Source organism: Mustela erminea, chromosome 14 (assembly GCF_009829155.1).
Source record: "Mustela erminea isolate mMusErm1 chromosome 14, mMusErm1.Pri, whole genome shotgun sequence".
Classification (NCBI taxonomy): domain Eukaryota; kingdom Metazoa; phylum Chordata; class Mammalia; order Carnivora; family Mustelidae; genus Mustela; species Mustela erminea.
In genome coordinates this window covers 27,963,768-27,982,158 of record NC_045627.1, presented here as the reverse complement: position 1 = coordinate 27,982,158, position 18,391 = coordinate 27,963,768, and the positions used below count along the sequence as shown (strand labels likewise).

The window sequence follows — 18,391 nt, the reverse complement described above, 5'->3', positions numbered from 1 at the left end:
GTGGGAAGCTGTGTGGGTGGGGAAACTTTAGGCTGCACTTAACGTTGGTTCATTGGTTCGCAGCACAGACTGCCCTTTGGCCTTGTGAGCTGGGCAGGACGCAGTAGGGGAAGACCACTACCTTAAAAGGCAGATGACCCCTGATGCATCTGGTTCTGAGCCAGCTCTTTAATCTCTCTTTATTTCCTTATTCTTATTAGTACCATCCATTCTGTTCTACCTCCCTGCTTATTGTTGCAAGGATAAATAAGACGTGATTTACGGAGGCTTTATATAGTCAGACCCCAGTACAAAAATAATTTTTTTGTGTTAATTTGGAGAAATGAGTGAAAATGTCACCTAGTTAAGATGAAAGAATTAAAGTAATTTATGTTAAAAAGTATCTTTATAAATTCAAAGCGTTTTTACATATAGGTCACATTTGCACATTTTATACCATTGTGAAGTAGGAGGAGATGCTGGTATTATCAGCTCTATTCTGGTAATGAGGAGACTGAAGTCCAGGGCCAGGAGATGCAGGGTTAAGATCCCAGGGCTTCTCTACGATTCAGGACCACTGTCCCAGTCTGTTCTCTCTTCATTGTCCTGAATATAGGTGGAAGAAAGTCATGGCTTGCTGGTTTCATGTCACCTCCTTTTTGCTAGTCCTGTGAATAGGTGAAGGTAGAGCTGGTTGGGTTGAAGCAACATACAAGGGGCCCAGGGACCAATAGCTTCAAACCCGGGGCCATTGCTGTGGAATCTGTCTCTAACTTCTACTTTTGGCCTTTCTAGAAAATCATGGCCAGTGCTCTTTCCCCATATCATGCTTGTATTAACTTATTGAATCACAATTTTAAGCTTCCTGGTAGCCAAGAATATATACATAGGAAGGGCTTATTGGTAACAGTCTGATTGGGGGTGGGGGGAGAAAGGGATATATGCTATTTGCATAGCAAACATACTATTTTTACCTGGATTGCTCTTTTATTTGGGTGGGGGACTTGCTAAGGGGAGTTACTGGAAGGAAGAGGGGACAGGAAGACTTGGTATTACTGTGAACTCTTACATTATTTGATTTGCCTTATTTCCCCAAGTAGATTGTTCTAAAGGACTTTTCAAGGATCTTATGTAAGGCATATTTGTATAGCCACGAGGTCTTACACAGGTGTTCTGGAAATATCCGAATGACTAAATGAATAAAACATTGGGGAAAGTCCTGGAATAGTCTAATAGTTTATCTTAAGGGCTAGTTTAGTCGTGGATTGTACTCTAAATATGTTCATCTATTCAACAAATATTTGGTGAGCACTGGTGGTGTGCTAGACTGTTTTAGAGACAGAATTATGTAGTGAACAAAACAGATTCTTATTCTCTTAGGAGCTTGCTTTTATGTTTTAGTTTAAAAAATAAAAACATTTGGAAGGAGTTAATTGGTAAAGGTGTTTATTCTAATTACAGCTTGCTTGAGGAAATTGTCAGTACAGTTTATATATTTACCTTAATGACTTGGAGTACATTTTATGACGTGGCGACAATAATGAATGTGTATGAAAGTGTCTAAATGTATTTACCAGTAAATTTGAATGTTAGGATTTGGTTCTGGGGCGCATACAGCTTTTACATTTTCAGCTCTCTGTGGAATTTTGTGGCAGAAAGATTAATAAAAGATTCATCGTGTTCTTCTATGGTTCCCCAGATTATCCATTTATCTTTTAGTGCGTAACAGATACACTCATGAGATACGAATGAAGCACGCTGTAATTGAACTTTATATCTCAATGTGTGACTGGGACAGTTGAAAACATTGTTGCATTCCTTCTCCTTGCAGGGCAATCCCACAATTAAATTTGGCTACCGTGTCATCAATTTTTTCAATCTTTTGTTTTTTTCTTGATTTTTCTCAAACTCAAGAGGCCAGTGAAAAAGGAAGTAAAAAGTTTTCCTGATTTGTTTATAATTCATATTCTTTTAGGAGATGATATAGATGGTATAACTGATTTCATCCAGAAATTTCACTGGATTGATTTAGGAAAATCTGTTCAGCCTTGGTTCCTGCTCTCGACAGCATTATGGTACAGCACTTTAGAGCTGAGACTGGGACCAGATGACCTGGTTCAATTCCCAGTCTGGCTTTGTTTGGGGAATAAAAGAGCCCACTGGTGTTACAGTCAGCTCAAAAAACTGAAGAAGTAATAATGCTTTTGTAGCCTAGCTAAGCCAGATGGAAGGTGAGGGTGCCAAGGGGCTCCCTGCAGCTAGCGGGGCATCATTCCCGTCGATGCTGTTTGGGATGTCTTTTCTTCAGCTACACCAGGAAACTGCCATTCATCTGGGACATGGTTCTTTTAAATTTGCAAGGTTGCATACAGTGAGCAGGTCATTACTGTGCTGGGAGTTCAGAATCCAAAGCTAAGAGACAAAGAGAGATAAAATAAGAGAAAAACTAGTGGAATCTCCCTGGTATCAGCTGTTTATCCATAAGCCAAGGTGTAGGACAGACAGGTGAAAGCAGTGAAGCTCTTGTAGGGCCAGGAAAAAGAAAGCAATTAGAAGAGCAAATGATTAGGTCCTTCTAAACTGTATCTTTGTGTGCAGTGCCATTTATGGACTGGGGAGACTCCCTTAAGAGCATTATTTTGGTAGAAGGAAACAGGAATGCCTAGAAATCATGGTAGTTTTATTTCTGGCCCTTGTTCTTTCCCTTTCTAGGGAACTCTAGTTTTATGATTAAGATTTTTAGAAATGTGGATATAAGGGCACCTGGGTGGCTCAGTGGGTTAAGCCTCTGCCTTCGGCTCAGGTCATGATCTCAGGGTCCTGGGATGGAGCCCTGCATCAGGCTCTCCGCTCAGCAGGGAGCCTGCTTCCCCATCTCTCTCTCTGCCTGCCTCTCTGCCTACTTGTGACCTCTGTCTGTCAAATAAATAAATAAAATCTTAAAAAAAAAAGAAATGTAGATATACTATTTCAGTAATATTTTCTTACATATTTATGTTATTTGACAGGTAAAAATAAAACTGTTACCTTGACACTGGTTACAGTCCCATTGCAACAATCATCTTCCAGAAAAAACCAACTTCCCTTTCTCTGCTCCCCACCCCAACCCACCCCTGTTACTTCTCCTTTCATAGTCCATCCTTCACCTTGCCACCAGTCCTCTATCTGATTAGTTTATTTTCTTTTTCAATTGGCTTTCTTGGTAGTTCCCTATTTTCTACAGAGCAAAACCTGAACTCCTTGGTCTGCTTTCCAAGTTGGTTGGTTGTGGAGTGTGTGTGTATGTTTGTGTGTGTGTGTGTTTGTGTGTGTTTGTATGTAATGTTACACTACTCTAAAGTTTTTGCTCCTATTCTTGAAGGTTTTAAGGAGAATGACATGAGAGGCAGTTTGAATTCATAGGAAAGAATAAAGCGTGCCAGAAATGGCAAATATGTAGATAAACACAAACATGATTACTGTTAGGATAGTAATCATCACCAGACAGGTGTTTTAGGTAGTTTACTATAAGCGTGGCCGTATCTCCACCAGACTGAGGGGGAGATGCTGCTAGTTGATGCCTCCTTACATCCCAGAACAGGGCCATATACAGATTGGTTTTGCAGTGAGCATTTGATATACTCATACAGAGATGTGTGTATGCAAGAAAGGTTTACGTGTCTGTGTGTGATAGGAGCTTCAGTATGTAAGAAAGCATAGGAGAGGATCCCTGTTCTAAAGCAGCTCAAAGCCAAGTATGCAGATAACTAATTATCTAATCAGAAAAACAGATGCCAGAGGAGGGGCATATACCAGGAGTTCAGGAGTCCTGAAGGAGAAATATACCAACGTATATATCCACCTACCTGCTTTTCTATCCATATAACAAAAGTAATCTTCAGTATGACTAAGTTTTAAGAACAGGCAGATCACTGATTAAGTTAATAAAGTAGAAGCAAATCCTAATAGTTTAACAGAGAGAAGATTTGGGGATATTTATCTCTTATTTGCTGCAAAGTCTCTTGGACATGTGCCCATTATCATTTTTTTCCTCACTCCCTGCCCCCTTTTAAATATTTATTTATTTATTTTTGAGAAAGAGAGAGAGAGTGAGAGAGAGAGAGAGAGCACAAGAGGGAGGGGCAGAGAGAGAAGGAGAGAGAATGTAAGCTGACTCGGCTCTGACCGTAGAACCTGACATGGGGCTTGATCCCATGACCCTGAAATCAAAACCTAAGCCAAAGCCAAGAGTCTGACGCTTAACTGGCTGAGCCGCCCAGGTCCGCCCGCCCCCCGCCCACCCCGACCCCTTTCTAAGCTTTTTTTTTTTTTTTTTAATAACTCTTAATTTGACTTTGTGTCCAGTCAGCCCATTATTTTTTCCTGCTCTTAATTTCCCTCCACTAATTTTATACTTATACCAATGTACCTGAAAGCAGTCCCCATTCACTTAAATGGTCATCATATCATTTTATATTTATGATAAACTAAGGGCATACTCTTTTTTGTTAAAGGTGTTTAAACTATTTTATATATGCAGGCATTTTGTAAGGGACAAATAGCTATTATGTACTTTTGAGGTTTATTTATTTATTTTTAAAGACTTATTTATTTATCTTGGGGGTGCTGAGGGAGAGAGATTCTTGAAGCAGACTCCCTGCTTAGCACAGGCCTCGATCCCCAGGACCCCGAGATCATGATCTAAGCTAAAACCAAGAGTTGGCCACTTAACCCACTGGGCCAGCCAGGGGTCCCTTGAGTTTTAAACTTGTACAACTGCCAGCAACTTCTAATAGACATAGGTGTGATGTGGTCACATAAACCCTCTTGCAGATAACAATGATAAGAACAGAGTAAAGTGATAATTAAAAATTAGGACTATAGTTATTTAAAGATGCTGGAAAGTATCACAGAACAGTCAAAAAAAATCTAGAGGGAAATTTAATCTAAAAAGATTGAGTGGAATTGTGAATTTGTAACTTTCTGACCCAGTAGCCTTTTTCTTGATATACCTTCCAATGGCATACTGCAGCATTACTGACTAAAGGTAGCAGGGATCAGAGATTAGGTCTCGAAAAGCATGTGGACATTGAAAGATGAAATGCTGGCAGCAGCAAAACCACAGGAAGTGTATATAGGTAACTGCACACCTGTCTGAGAAGTTCGAGGGAGCCTGGTTAAAGGGGTCCCTTAGAAACAGGGGGAGATGAGAGAGACAATTACCTATCAGTAAGAATAGGGTCAGAATAGCACTCAGCTGTCTTAATCAAATTGATATTTATAGAACATTATATATGACAACTATAGCATACTCATTATTTTCAAGTGCATATAGAATCTTCTCCAAGATGGACTGTAAACGGGGCCATCAAACAAGTTTCAATAGATTTCAAGAGATTGAAAATTTACAGAATATGTTTTCTGACTACAATGGAATTAAATTCAAAATCAACAACCACAAAACATCCAGGAAAGCCCTAAATCTTTAGAAGTTAAATATCATGCTGCTAAACAATCATGAGTCAAGAAATCAGAAAGAAATTTAGAATAATTTTGAATTGAATGATAAGATACAGTGTATCAAAATTAGAAGAAAATAAATTGTGTAGGGCACAGCTATAGTAGGTATATTTATAGCTTTAAATGTTTATATTAGAAAACAAAAAAAAGTCTAAAGTAATTGATCAAAGCTCACACCTTTGCACTTTAGTAAACTATAAAAGGAAGTAAAAAAATTAAACCCAAATAAATAAGTTAAGAAAAAAAGACAAAGGAAAATCAGTGAAACCAAAGGCAAAACACGAGTCATGTTGATAAACTTCTACTCAGACTGAATAAAAAAAGACAGAGTCTATAAAAAAGCTACTAGAACTAAGAAACAAGTTTATCAAAGTTGCAGGATACAAGAACAATGTACAAAATTAAGAATATTTCCATATATAAACAATTAACTATTGGAAAATGAAGTAAAACTATAATTCTGTTTATATCAGTTTCCAAAACCATGAAACACTAAACTGTGCACAAGACCTATAAATGCAAAGTACAAAAACATTGCTGAGAGAAGTAGAAGAACACTTAAATGACTGTAGAGGTATATCGTGTCCGTGAATTGGAAGACTGAGGTTTTTTTTTTTTTTTTAAAGATTTTATTTATTTATTTGACACACAGAGAGAGAGAGAGATCACAAGTAGGCAGAGAGGGGGGAAACAGGCTCCCTGCTGAGCAGAGAGCCTGATGTGGGGCTCAATCCCAGGACCCTGAGATCATGACTTGAGCCAAAGGCAGAGGCTTAACCCACTCAGCCACCCAGGCGTCCCAGAAGACCAAGTTTTATCCTTAAATTGGTCTGTAGTTTTGGCATAGTGCTGCAAAATTCCAACCTATGAAAGCCAAAGCAGTTTGAAATAGAAGAGAAATATTGCAGGAGTTATATTACCCAATTACTATAAAACTATTAATCAAGGCATGGTGGTACTGGAGAGAGGATGTCATATGGATCAGTGGACTAGTAATACAATCCAGAAAAAATGTTTATTGTATATATAATTATCAATATACATAATATCAATTTTCAACAAGAATGGTTAAGGTAATATAAGGGGGAAAGACAGGTCTTTTCAAGAAATACTGCTGGAACAAGTGCAAATCTACATGGAAAAAAGTTATATTTGCTGTAACCTTATACTATACTAAAACATTAACTTAAAATGAGTTGTGACCCTAAATATCAAAGCTAAAGCTATAAGATTTTTTAGAAGAAGAATGGAAAATTCTTTATGACCCTGGGAAAGGCAAAGATTTCTTAGGACACAAAAAATCATGATCGTAAGAGAATATAATTCAGAAAGAGACTATTATCAAAATAAAAAATTTTGCTCTTTGAAAGATATTAAAAAGATAATTTATAGAAAAGGAGAGATAATATATATGTTTGACTAAGGACTTGTGTCTGGAATATATAAAGAATTCCTGGAAGTCAAAAATAACAATCCAAATAATCTAATAAAAGTGGAAAAAAACCCTGAAGTATGTGCTTCACAAGTAAAAATATATGAGTGGGCAATAGGATATGGAAAGATACTGAACACGAGCGATCTGGGGCAATGGAAGCCTGTAGAGATCTTCATCTGGGGAACTTATCCAGGCTCAGCCTCCTCTGTGTTCTCTAGAGCCCCACCCAACCTTCCTGTACTATAGTTTTTGAGATCTTGGATTTTTGATCCCGCCCTTGCTTTGACTTCTTGATAATTCCTGGCTCAAAGCCCTGACACCGGGGCCTGTTGGGACCAACAGTGTAGTTTGTTGAACATTTTTACTGGAAGAGAATAACCCCTCAGGCAAAAACATGGAATCGAACTGGTGCCTTGGCTTTTCATAAAGAATTCCAGGGCTAGTCTAGTACTTCCTAATTGTTATGCTTTATACCGTCATGCTTTCACTTAGTGCCTCTGCCTGTTTTCTTTTCCTTTCCTGAAGTTATTTAATCATATCTCTCTTTTCATTCTGTTTGTGTGCTAGTCTGCAAATTCCCTCAATGCCAGTTCTTCTAGAAAATTTTCCATTTTTTAAAAATAGGAATGAAACAGCTTTCAGTAAATTTAGTCATTTTTTTCTTAATGAGTATTTTATTTTATTTTATTTTTAAAAAGATTTTATTTATTTGACAGAGAGAGATTACAAGTAGGCAGAGAAACAGGCAGAGATAGAGGGAGAAGCAGGCTCCCCACCTAGCAGAGAGCCCGATGTGGGGCTCAATCCCAGGACCCCGAGATCATGACTTAACCCCCTGAGCCACCCAGGTGCCCCTTCATGAGTATTATATTTTATAAGATTACATCATCTAGTTTTTAGGCTAGCGGGCTTTTAATTAAGTATATTTTGAGTATTTGTTTTCTCGTATGTGAGAGGCCAGAATGCTTATATCAGAAGGGACTGTTGGGGCATTTAATTAGCAAACACTTAACATGGTGCCTACCCTTTGCCAGGCACCAACTTGGTATTACTAAAAATAGAACTAATATAACCTTCACAAAAACCCCACGACATAGGTACACTATCAGATCCCCATTTTACCAGTGAGAAAACAGGCAGAGAGCAGTGAGGAAAGGTGCCAAGGCCAGATAGCTAACAAATAGCAGAGCCGGCCTTTGGAGCCAGAGTCTGGCTCCAAGTTCTCCCTAAGTTGTATTATATAGCAGTATAGCCATATTCATTCACAATGTTAGCGCCAGAATGCCTTAGGAGAAGAACTGCGTTTTACTCAAAAAGTAAATGTATTTCTTGTGTATGTCCTTGATCTGTCAAATTCAGTGTGTTTGTGACTCTCCGTAAAGTTTCAGCCCTTCTAGGATAAGCAACTTTAGTACTACCGAGGTCCTTGCTGAGGTGGTTCGCCCATTTCTTTCCCTAGAGTGAGGCGGGCCCCTGTGCCTCCCAGGCAGAGCTGCCGCGGAGCTGGGGTTGCTCGCTTCCACATATAGAGAGCATCTGCTTTCAGGTTGAGAACATTTTCTAAGACTTTGTTGCTTTTGCCATCAACAGTAATAGATAATTTTATTCAAAGCTAGTTTTATACAGATAGATTTTTGTGTTTTTGACCTGGCATGAGAGTGACTTTAAAAACTCCAAAGCTGAGGGGCGCCTGGGTGACTCATCTGTTAAGCATCTGCCTTGGGCTCAGCTCATGATCTCGGGGTCTTGGGATCGAGCCCCGTGTTGGGCTCTCTGCTCAGTGGGGAGCCTGCTTCCCTCTGCCTCTGCCTGCTGCTCCCCCTGCTTGTGCTCTCTCTCTCTCTCTCTTTCTTGCTTACTCTCTCTATGACTAAATGACTAAATAAATAAATGAAATCTTAAAAAGAAAGAAAGAAGGAGAGACAACTGAAGCTGAGAGGAGGAGAACAAAGTGGTGTTGAGGTAGGATTGATGAGTACTCTACTGAGGAAGGTCCCTTCATAGCTTCGTTTCTCTCCCCACAGCACCTTCTCCACACTCTGACCCAAGGTTCTGCCTCGACAAAATTCCGTTTCTTTCCAGTGCCCCAGTAGATGCCAGACAATAGTCATATCTGTGAATATTAAGACTCCAGATGCCTTTGGTCTCCTGTGAACACGTTGTTGATTTTCGCAGACGTAGCACCTGCTCTCAGAGAACAGATAGATCTGACTCATCTTTTCCTCGCTGTGCTGGCCAGCATGGGGCTTTACAGCAGTGGTTGGCAAACGTTTCCTGTCAAGGGCCAGGTAGTAAGTATTTATTAAGGCTTTGTGGGCCATATTACTGTTATAGCCACCCAGCTCTGCGTCGGTCTTGGAAAGTAGCTATCAGCGGCAAGTGAATGAGCAGGTGCGGCTATATTTCAACAGAATTTTGCTTACAAAAACAGGGAACTGGCGGGATTTGGCTCCTGTGCCATGGTTTGCCGGTCCCTGCCTTGGAGCATTGAGCAGTTGTGCCAGTCAGAAGGATAAGCTGCACTGTGGTAACAGAGAACCCCGATACCTCTGTGGCTTTATCCACCAAAGTTAGTTTTCTGCTCATACTTTCTGTCCAGTGGGAATTGGCAGGATGTTCCTGCCTGTTCTAGATACTCAGTCCCCAGGCTACTGGGGGGCTTCATCTAAACCTGGGCTCCCATGCAGCAAAGGAAGGGGAAGGTGTCAGGTCATAAACTTCCTTAAAGCTTTCACCTTAGCGGAAACACGTCCTATGGCCCACTTCAAACGAAAAGAAGATGCGATGCTGCTATGAACCTAGAAGGAAGAAAATAGAATATTTTTGAACAGCCCAAGAAATCTTTCATGGAAGATGACCAATAAAACAGGGTGAAACATAAAAATGAGAGAGCTGGGATGGGTACCTAGAGCCCTGAGGCACTTGGGGAGGGGGGTGTGTCCTAGAGCTCCACAGATTACAGTTGGAAAGTCTTTGTTTTAAAGAAGATTATCAGGGATGCCTGGGTGGCTCAGTGGGCTAAACCACTGCCTTCGGCTCAGGTCTTGATCCAAGAGTCCTGGGATCGAGTCCCGCATCGGGCTCTCTGCTCAGCGAGGAGCCTGCTTCTCTCTCTGCCTCTGCTGCCTCTCTGCCTGCTTGTGTGTACTCGCTTAATCTCTCTCTCTCTGGCAAATAAATAAAAAATCTTAAAAAAAAAAAATAAAGAAGATTATCAGCCTAAATACTGGGAGAACAAGTTCTAGGTTTCAGAGGTTGTACACCAAAAATACATTGAGCTGAACTGATTTCACAGTAGATATTGTCATTTTTGGAGCAGTTAAATTTGTTGAATTTTTAAGATTTATTTCTTTTAAAGAGCGAACACACATGAGCAGGGGGATGGGTGGTGGGAGAAAGAGAGAAAGAATCTCTAGCAGAATCCCCACTGAGCACAGAGCCCAACAAAGGGCTTGATCTCATGACCCTGAGATCATAGCCTGAGCTGAAACCAAGAGTTGGATGCTTAACCGACTGAGCCACCCAAAGTGCCTCAGTTTGTTGAAGTTTTATATTAATTCTTAACCTTGGTTCTTCGTCTTAAGAGACTTAGTGAGGTTGTTATGCGAAACACTATTAGTATAAAAATATTGATATTATCTATGCTTTAATAGGTTAAATGATCACTATGATAAACCAATTACATTGTTAAAAGAACTGTAGAGACAGTGTACTTTTTAAATTATTTTTAAGATTTTTAAGTTTTTCTTTAATCTTTCCCCAGCTTTATTGAGGTATAATAGGTTTATAAAGTGCACATAATTAATTTATACAATTTGGTGAATTTGGGTACATGTATACACTCATGTTATACTCACCATAATCCGTGTAATAAACATATCCATCACCTGCAAAGGTTTCCCTGAATGCTTGGTTGTTTTTCTTTTTCTTTGTTTGAACATGAATCTAGCCTATTAATAAATTTTGAAGTGCATAAGACCTTATTGTTAACTGTAAGCAGTATACTGTTCAGCAGGTTTCTGGAAGTATAACTTCCCACTCGTATAACTTTGTACTTTTTATTTTTATTATTTTTTTTAAAGATTTTATTTATTTATTTGACAGAGAGAAATCACAAGTAGATGGAGAGGCAGGCAGAGAGAGAGGGAAGCAGGCTCCCTGCCGAGCAGAGAGCCCGACGCGGGACCCGATCCCAGGACTCGAGATCATGACCCGAGCCGAAGGCAGTGGCTTAACCCACTGAGCCACCCAGGCGCCCCAACTTTGTACTTTTTAATTTAGGTATTAGGTGTTGATGGTAATATGGGTGGTATTTTGATGGTGGGGCTCACCAATGACTTGCTCTATGCTCCCCCTTCCGGTGGAGTTTCTTCGACAGCATAGGCCAGAAAAATGGCAATCTGAGAAGCAAAGTGTCATCTTTAATAGCTAGGAGACTGTGTCCGAGTAGCTTGAATCTGTGTCTTGGGACTGACAGAGTTAGGTGGTTCTGCACAGAAAGTTAGCCAGGAATGTCCAGTTCTTAAGAAGAACATTGAGTCCCATTACATTTCCTGATGTATAGAACAAGGGAAAGAGACATGGGAACGTGGCTTTTTACCTTCTTAAGGTACACTGACCCTCCTGGTTATAATTGCTTGGGGCTCTGGCCAATGAGATTAGCAAATTCTCCAGGGTTGGGGAAAGCAGGAGCAGGCAATGCTTGGGTATATTTGGACTGGGGAAAGGGGCAGGAGTACCTCCACTGCCTCCCCCTTTCAAAAACTTAATATTTTTTATTTTTTAGATTTATTTATTTGATACAGAGAGAGGGAAGATGAACAGGGGGAGGGGGCGGAGAGAGGAATAGTGAGAGACAGACTCCCCACTGAGCACGAAGCCCGACACGGGGCTCGATCCCAGGACCCCAAGATCACAACTTGAGCCGAAGGCAGATGCCTAACCAACTGAGCCACCTGGGCAATTTTTGAGAAACTTTTCCCCAAAGGCAACGTATTTTTTTCTTTCTTTAAAATTTCTAAAACCAGTTTTCAGTTGAAACAGGAAAGGTTTTCCTTTATTCTCTGATATATAGTGAGCTTGACAGTTTTATCACATCATTTGTTTCTTTGTGCAACTTATCATTATTAGGACTAGTAAAGATATCATTTTTCTTCCTTTTTTTAAAGAACCATTAGTATTTAATTTTTTATTGAGATATAAATGACATATGTTATATTGGTTTCAGGTGTACAACAAGATGATTGAACATCTGTATTACCTATAACAAAATGATCACTACAGTAAGTCCAGCCAGCATCTGTCCCCATATATAGTTACGGAATTTTTTCCTTCTCATGAGATCTTTTCAGATCTCTTCTCTCAACAACTCTTTTATTTATTTATTTATTTATTTGACACAGAGAGAGATCACAAGTAGGCAGAGAGGCAGACAGAGAGAGAGAGAGGAGGAAGCAGGCTCCCTGCTGAGCAGAGTGCCCGATGCAGAACTCAGTCCCAGGACCCTGAGATCATGACCTGAGCCGAAGGCAGCGGCTTAACCCACTGAGCCACCCAGGTGCCCTCTTCTCTCAACAACTCTTAAATAGGCAGTGAAATATTATTAACTGGGACGCCTGGGTGGCTCAGTTGGTTAAGCGGCTGCCTTCGGCTCAGGTCATGATCCCAGCGTCCTGGGATCGAGTCCCGCATCGGGCTCCTTGCTCGGCAGGGAGCCTGCTTCTCCCTCTGACTCTGCCTGCCACTCTGTCTGCCTGTGCTCGCTCTCCCTCTCTCTCTCTCTGACAAATAAATAAATAAAATCTTTAAAAAAAAAAAAGGAAATATTATTAACTGCGGTCCCCATGCTGTATGTTACTTCCACGTGACTTACTTGATCACTGGAAGTCTGTATCATTTGACTCCCCTTATGCATTTTACATCCCTCCCTCCACCTCCGGCAGCCACCAGTCTGTTCTTTGTCTCTATGAGCTTAGCATTAAAAAGAATTGTTTTTTATTTATGTTTTATTTTATTTTTTTATTCCACTATAGTTCACATACAGTGTTATATTAGCTTCTGGTGGACAATACAATGATTCAGCACGTCTCATACATCACTCAATGCTCATCAAGATAAATGTACTCTTAGTTCCCTTCACCTATTCACCCATCCCCCACCCACCTCCCCTCTGGACCGTTAGTTTGCACTTTACGATTAAGAGTCTGTTTTTTGGTTTGTCTTTTTCGTTCTTTGTTCATTTGTTTTGTTTCTTAATTTCACATATGAGTGAAATCATATGGTGTTTTTTCTCTGACTGATGTATTTCAGTTAGCACTATACTCTAGATCGATCCATGGTATTGCAAATGGCAAGATTTCATTCTTTTTAATAGCTGAAGAAAAATATATGGCTATTGTAAGCAATGCTGCAGTGAAAATGGGGGTGCAGATATCTTTTCGAGTTGGTGTTTCCTTTTTCTTTGGATAAATACCCAGTAGTGAAATTGCTGGATGACAGGAGGAGCTGTTAGTATTTTAAGTTCACTCCATGGAAAATCATTATGACCATGGTAAGCTTTGCCCCTGTTTCTCATCCAAACAGAATAATAAAACCTGGGAATTAGAAACTGCATTTGAGGGGCACCTGGGTGGCTCAGTGGGTTAAACAAGCCTCTGCCTTCGGCTCAGGTCATGATCTCAGGGTCCTGGGATTGAGCCCCATGTCGGACTTTCTGCTCTGCGGGGAGTCTCCTTCCCCCTCTCTCTCTGTCAAATAAATAAATAAAATCTTTAAATAAAAAAAAGAAACTGCATTTGAGAAATTTTAAGATAAAAATTTTGATTTAATTTTGAAAAACTTAGTTTTGTTTTAAACTTCAGCTTTCCTTACTGCCTTTAACTGAATAATGTGAAATACTTTCCAAAAGGGAAATATTGTACGTAGCATCTATGAAACTTTTAAATTATGAAATAATTTTGCAAAGGACCAATTAGTGTTCCCTAGGTGGAAGCATCATGAGAGATCCAGCACTGACGCTGAGAGAGGACATTACTGTGTGTCTTGAAATGACAGTGAATCTGAATCAGCACTGACCCTCTGCATTTCCCTCATAGCCCTGCACTCACCATGTTCTGTCGGCTTCTCTTCCGGAAGTTTGCTTGTGGTTTATCAACCCTTTGCGTCCCCTTGCCACCCTCTTAACTCGAGGCCTAATAATCTAATTGTTGGAAGCATAGCTAAGTGACAGTGCTTTTTAGCGACATCGCTGTTGTAACGGACTCTTCTTGACTTCTTTCTTTCGTGATTTTTTCCAAGCCTGGACTTTCAGTTCTCAGCTGAGTTAAGTCCTTTTTAGACTCTGGGATAGGGCGATCCGCCTTTCCAGTTTGCCTGGGATCCAGAGGTTTCCTGGTATGTGGGACTTGCTACACCCTGGAAAGTCCCTGGCGAATGGGGACTGATTGCTTTTTCCAGCCTTTTCAAAGTCTACAGGGTGCATTCTGTAAAACTTTATCACAAGGCAGGGTTTCTTTTCTTTTTTGTTTTTCCGTTTCTGTTTTCAAATACTGTGAATTTGGAAACTTATTGAAGTTGAGCTTTTTTTTTTTTTAAAGTGAGCTTCTTTAATAACGTCTATGTATTTGTATTATGTTTAAATTTTGTTATATGGCGTTTGTCAGTGTCTTACTGCCCCAATAGTGAATGGAGTTGTCTTGTGGTAGGACTGAAACTGTCAAAGACAATCTAAAAAATAGCCAGTAGGTGGCAGCATGACATTGTACCTGAAGTAAAGCTGAGCAAACGATGTATCACAGCTGCACTTTGGTGTTATTAAGGCAGAAGGACCTCATATTTCATTTGGAAAACTACATTTTAATCAAGGACAAAATAGCTCTTAAGTGATTTCTAAGCAAGCAGTTCCTTCCTTGCTTATAACCGGTATCATATCATCTCAGCTGTTCTGTGTTAGTTTTGCCTACCAGACAGCAAGCGTCCTGAGGTCAGGAATAACATGCTGTAACTTTTCTCTCTCCTTTCCACAATGTTCAGCACAGAGCTGGGTGTATAATTGCTCAGTTTCTTGATCGTGAGGGTTTTAGCTCAGAAATGATTAAAATGTTTCACCGTTATTATATATTCTATTCAAATTATAGTCCCCCCCAAAGTCCTATGTAGTCTGTGAAGACACATGCATACAAGCAACAGAGACAAATATACTTCAGTGACCAGGCTGCGTAATCTAATTTTGTGTTGGAAAGTCTGACAGGCGAGTCATCCATGTTCTGTTTCTACCCTATTTCTCTTCTGCTTGTAGCCAAACTTAATGAAAGTGCTATTTGCTTACCTTTGTCCACACTTCTCACCACTGGCTCTGCTGTTCTCTTCAGTTTGGCTTTTGTCCTGGTCCCATCACCAACACTGCTTCTGCTCAGGTTACCAGGGATTACCCATGTTGCTAAGCCAAGGGACACGATCTTGCTCTCTGCAGCTTCCTGCACTGGGCTTCCTCTGCTCGCAAGATACCAGTCTCTGTTTTCCTATTTGCCCTTTCTTTCCAGCAGGAACTGCTTAGTAGTCCTTAAATTCCTGTTCTGTCTGAGCTAAATGTTGAAGTTCCTCAGGTCACAGTCATGTCTGATATCTGTCTTTCATGTCCCTCAAAGAATCCCCCAACTTCTCTCCGTCTCAGTGGCTCCCACCCCAGGCCGAGCCATGGGGCCTTTGCACCTGCATCACCTAGGCAGCTCCTAACTGATTTTCTTTTGTCCAGACTCACTACCACCAATCCCTTCTCCATATTTCTCCAGAAAGAGCTTTCCAAAAGCGATCTCACTTCTCACAGTGAGAACCCTCCCAAAGCTCTTCGTTATTCCTCAGGGTAAAGTCTCAAATTCTTTTTTTTTTTTTTTTTTAAAGATTTTATTTATTTATTTGACAGACAGTGATCACAAGTAGGCAGAGAGGCAGGCGGAGAGAGAGGAAGGGATTCAGGTTCCCTGCTGAGCAGAGAGCCTGATGCGGGACTCGATGCCAGGACCCTGGGATCATGACTTGAGCCGAAGGCAACGGCTTAACCCACTGAGCCACCCAGGCACCCTAAGTCTCAAATTCTTATCACTGCCCTGTATGCTCCAGCTAGGCCTACCTACAAGCCAGTTCTACCTTCATTTTCAGGATGATCTTGAGCCGTTCTCCTTCACTCCATGCATTCCAGCCACAGTAGGAATTCCCCATGTCTACCTGCCTGCAGACATCTGTGCAGCAGCACGCATGCTGGGCCCCCAGCCCAGCGTCCTTTAAATGCTTCTCCTTCAAGAACTTCTTCCCTGTCTCTGGAGAGACTATATTAGGTCTTCTTTCTGCGACAGGTTCTCATTTCATGTTGCATTTATTTCAGATCCTTTATTACAGCTCTGTAAATGAAATTTTATGTAATAATGTGTTCCTGTCTTGACTGTAAGCTGTTACTACCTTGTACTCTGTTGTATTCTGATTTGTAACAAAATTCCCGGAACAGGTCGGGCTCATACAAACACAATAAACAGCATTTAATAAATGCCTCAGGAACCTCAGAATCAAACATTCCACCCTTAATTTCTAAAGCTCAGATTTCTAAAGTCATAGATTGTGTATCAGTTTATGAGACCAGTAACTTTGGTAAGAAAATTGTCACTAGAAATTTGTTGAAAATTATTCATGTCAAACTGAACTTTTTAGAATATCTGTGCATTTTTACGAAGTGGCTTTAGTAGTCCCCCCCTCTTTTTTTGGATTAAATCTCTCTCTTTTTACAGAATATACACCACAGGTTTTTCTTTTGTGTATGTATGTGGTAATTGTAAATGTGGATCATATAAATTAGATGATAAAAGAGGATGTCAAATTCTGGGTATCCAAATAAAAAGCCTCTTATTAGGAAAAATGTATTTTTTTTGTTTTATTTGAGATATATAAGAATTATATATAACCTAACACTCACTTCCAGATGTATTCTAAAATTAAATGAAAAAGGCATTTACTTGTATAAAAACCCCATCATTTTTAAAGTAAATAAAATTTTAGTCCTAATCAACCTTGTAGACCAGAATTACTTCTAAAAATATACCTGGGTTTTTGTCTAAATTTGAACACCAAGGAAGAGCAGCAATGACTCATCATTATTATTTTTTTTAAACTAAAACCAGCAATAATTCAGGTCTCAATCTGAGAGCACTTTTTTTTTTTTTGTCTAAATTAAGTTCCTTAGATAGCTTTTCTTATTGATTCTAAAATTGTCGGAATAATAGGTATTGAATATTTTCCTACTACACAACTCACAATTACACATTTTTGTAAGATGCATAATCTATTCCTTGATCTAATCTAGGAGAAGAGGGAGGGGATGGGGAAAGAGGATCACTGTGTGGCTGGAGGAGAATTACTTACCAAGAAGTATGTAAGCCAATTTTATAAACCAAGCGGCAAATGCTTCGGAGCCCTGTTCTGATGATTTGACTCCTAAATCAAGTTGCTACATTGTTTTTTCCGGGAGAGAAATGTGGTACATCTAAAGATAATTATTCCTTCATTTGGTTCAGAGTAATTTCAAACCTGATTTTTATTTAGTAGCATGTTTATTTACTTAGAAATCTGTATAACATGGGGGAAAAATATTTATGGCTCCATCGTGGAAATTAAAAAAAAAAGTTTCATGCTATATGTAATTAACAAATGAATTATTTATTTATTTAAAGATTTTTATTTTAGAGAGCAGGTAAATCTCAGGGGAGAGGGAAAATCTCAAGTACGCTCCCCTGAGTGCAGAGTTGATGTGGGGCTCAATCTCACGACCCTGAGACGTGATCTGAGTCAAAATCAAGAGTTGCACATTTAACCATTTGAGCCACCCAGGTGCCCCATAGGCTGAAATAACATTTAGAAGAATCTACCTTGTGTGTTTATTGGTTTTGGTAGATGCCATGTTCTCATGTTCAGTGATATAATGTACATCCTAGAGGTAGTTTATTTTCTCTGGGAGGTTTTTTTTTTTTTTTTTTTTTTTTTTTTGGTTTGCTACCTTTATTGAACGCCCCACATCCTCCCTGGGAGCTTCTTTTAAGAGACCGGCCATGCCTGATAATCCAGTGCCCGCATAATGGGCATGAACAAAACCAAGAAAAGAAAGGTCATCTTATAATTCATTACTCTTTTCAAAAGAGTTGAAGTAACTCTTTGCATTATTTTGTATTAGGGTTCCTTTGGTTTCCTCTGTTAGAAACCACACTCAAATTAGCTTAAGGAGAAAATGGAAAAGACTTGGCTCTATAACTGAAAGTCCAGGCGGGCATGTGTTTAGGTACAGCTGCAGACAGGGGCACAAATTGTATCATCACAGCTGCTTCTATCTCTCTGATACTCAGCACAACTTTCTTCTTGATCGGCCTTTGTCCTGGGAAGGCATTCTCCATGAAAGGCAAAGATGCTTTTGTTGGTCCAGGTTTACCAGGCCCTCAGACA

General features: G+C 39.9%; 1 protein-coding gene and 1 long non-coding RNA gene across 3 annotated transcripts in view; one reads left to right on the top strand and one right to left on the bottom strand.

The window, feature by feature from the left end:
* Positions 1–18,391, top strand: part of ANK3 (ankyrin 3) — a 667,426-nt gene that overhangs the window by 62,750 nt on the left and 586,285 nt on the right. The window lies entirely within an intron of this gene.
* LOC116572749 lies at positions 402–14,324 on the bottom strand. Its single transcript, XR_004278503.1, has 3 exons — positions 14,020–14,324; positions 9,649–9,711; positions 402–647 (listed from the first exon to the last, which is right to left on the bottom strand). It is a non-coding gene; the product is annotated as an uncharacterized LOC116572749 (long non-coding RNA).